We start from the raw sequence: 3,313 nt of genomic DNA, 5'->3' as shown, positions 1-3,313 counted from the left end.
TTCTCGTCTTATACTGCTAAATTAGGGATGGCTAGCGCAGATGGCCCTCATGTAGCTTTGCGCGAAATTCATAACAAACAAACAAATCACTTAACCCACTGCCACCACAACATCCAGAGGTAACTATTTGCTCAACTACTAGCACTAGTACACTACTTGGATGGCTGATCAACCACTGCAATAATATCCTTATCTTTTGATGACTGCTGATGTCATTACCATCCAACTTATACTTATAATAAAATTATGATAACTCACATCTATTGTCTTGCACTTATTATATGATAATAAAAACCCATCAGCCATTTCTTTGCACATCTCACCAAATGATCTAAATTCTTTTATAAAGCAGCATCCTCCTCTCACAGCCAATAATACCGAAGAACTTAATATCATCAGCAAATTTAAGTAATTTATTGACCATTCCTTCATCTATGCCATTGATGTAAATCAATGAGAGCAAAGATCCTAAGACTGAGCCCCGAGGTACTCCACTTGTGACATTAATCTAGTCTGATTCAAATCCATTTGTAACAACCCTCTGATTTCTTCCATCCAGCCACTCTTCTATCCAATTAGCACACCGATAGAGATAATTTTTACGCGCTTTTTTGTGGCATATTATCACATGCTTTCTGAAAATCCAGATACACCAGATATACACTCTTACCTTCATCTGCATAAGCAGTAACCTTTTCAAAGAATGTCAAAAATTTGTAAGGCAAGATTTTCCCTTAACGAAACCGTATTGACTATCCAGTAAAATGTTAAACTTTGTTAAATGACTTATCAAAGTATATTTTATTATCAGACTTTCCAAAACTTTTTTCCACAGCTGATGTAAGACTAATGGCCAATAATTACTGGGAGAATTTTTATCACTTCTTCTAAAAAGAGGAGTGATGTTAGCTAACTTCCAATCCCCTAGCACCTTTCCACTATTCAAGGACTTACAAAAATAGTATCAAGTGGCTCACACATCCAATCTATAACTTCTTTCTAAACCTTGGGGAAATATTATCTTGCCAAGGAGCCTTATCATTCTTTCAACTTCCCAGTTTTTCCTTAACAAGATCAAAATTAATGTGATAATCTTGTTCGATCTTATTTACATCTATCAACTGTTCAAGATGAGGAATATTTCTTAAATCTTCATGTGTAAAAACTGAAAAAAAAAGCAAAATTTAATAATCCAGCCATCTCATGATGATCAGTCAACCTTTGTTTTCTTTTTGATCCTCTAATTTCCTGTTTGATGAACTCTCTTAATTTTCTATAACCTTCTAAATCTTCTGTCATACCATTAAATTTATATTTCTTAAATTTGTGATACTTTAATTTTATCCCTTCTGTGAGCCAACCTAGTTTTTACTTGCAGCCACCCCTTTCTTTCTATAAGGAATATCTTTATCGTGAATATTTAAAAAAACATTCTCCACATTTTATCTGTGTCTCCAAATAACTCAGCTGCCCAATTCACAATAGATAATTCTTGTCACATCTCTTCAAAATTTGTAACCAAAATATTATTATTTTTAGTCTCCATGTGCAGCAAATCATCGAACTTAATAGAGCAATGATCACTTGCACCCAGATGTTCCCCAATTCCCACCTTCTTAATCATTTCTATGTTAGATGTTAACAGTAAATTTAAAATAGCATTGCTTCTAGTAGGTTCCTTGACCAACTGGTAAAGAAACCCGTCTGAAACTGTTTCCCAGAAGCTTTCTCTCTCATGGTTTGACTAATATTTCCCAGTCTATATTCCTGAAATTAAAATCACCCATAATTATGACCTTATTAATAGCTGACATTTTAATCTTGCTGTTTCATCTGGTGGTCTGTAACAAATTCTCACTAAAATCTTTTCCATCCATATCCATTAATAGTAACCCTAATGGATTCAGTGACCTTCCTATTATCTCTCAACTTCAACAGGATGTAACTCACATTTTACATAAAAAGCCACTTCTCACCCTCTCTTTAGTGCTCAGTCTCTATTGAATAGCCTATAACTCTGTATTTCAAAGACATTTCTGTCATCAAAACTATCTACATTTAACCATGCTTCAGTTATTCCTATTATATCAAAATCCTCCATTCCTATCAGTGCTGTAAAGTCAACTATTTTATTTCTTATACTTTTAGATTACAATAGTAACAATTTAGCCTACCCTTAAAGCTACTTATACACTCAGTTCCTATGCTAATCTTTTATCTACTTCTTATATTTTTTACATTTAGTTTATCCTGGTCCTCAGCACTGTCTAGTTTTAGTTTAACATTTCTCTTAGAGCTGAGTTAATAGCCCTTGAAAACAAACTAGCCCCTACCATATTTAAATGGAAGTCTTCCATTTCAAAAAGCTCCCTTCTGCCATTAACTGATCTCACAAGCCCAACCAGGCAATCTACTCATCCTTACATATTAACCTAAGCCTAGCATTCACCCATAGTGATCTACTTATAATTTAATTCCCAGAATTAATTCACAGTTAATTTATAACTCTTTTTTTTATAAATGCTTTTATCAATCCATTGTATTTGTATTTATCATTTAGCTCCTCTGATCTACCTTCCCTGCATCATTAGCCTATTTGTCACAACATGAAAGGTGATCTGTCTGTTTCAAGAAGATCTGGCTGAAAGACAAACAAAATCATCTGTTTCTCCTCCTCTGATACCTGATGCCAGGAAGATATTTACCTATCATCTGATAAGGTCTGAAAATAACTCACACAAGGTTATAAAGCTGGGGAGGGATGTTTTCATGTCTGAAAGAAGGTCGAAAAAAGAAACTGACACATAGACTAGTGTGTGACAAACGTACATGGGATTGAATGGGAAGAAAGACAATATGATTTTAATGATTTAATATACATCTGTTGAAACATTACAGACGAATATACAAAATTATACTCGAAAGGGCAAGAGAAATGTGTGTGATTATCCATATTAAGGGACTAGTATGTGTGAACCTTGAAGAATATAACACATGATGCACATATGTACTGTGATTACCATGTGTACCCTTTTGAACATTGTTCTTTATGAGTGGATCATAAACAACAATAACATAGTGTTTTGATGCTTGGGGAACGAATTCTAAAGGAAACACCCAGGAGTTATCTGAGAACAAGAAGACAACGATGAAGAGAAGAAAGAAGATGCTGGTTGATAGTTTGAGGATGGCCTGCAGTTTGCTACATCCTATTTTTATTTCTTAGTGTTAGATTATTGGGTTTTTCATTTTAAATAAAAGTATGAATCAAACCTAATTAACTTGTGTTATTATTGTTACGTCTCCGTTTGTT

Source organism: Limulus polyphemus, unplaced genomic scaffold (assembly GCF_000517525.1).
Source record: "Limulus polyphemus unplaced genomic scaffold, Limulus_polyphemus-2.1.2 Scaffold3098, whole genome shotgun sequence".
Taxonomy (NCBI): Eukaryota; Metazoa; Arthropoda; class Merostomata; order Xiphosura; family Limulidae; genus Limulus; species Limulus polyphemus.
Note: the sequence above shows the minus strand (reverse complement) of the source record.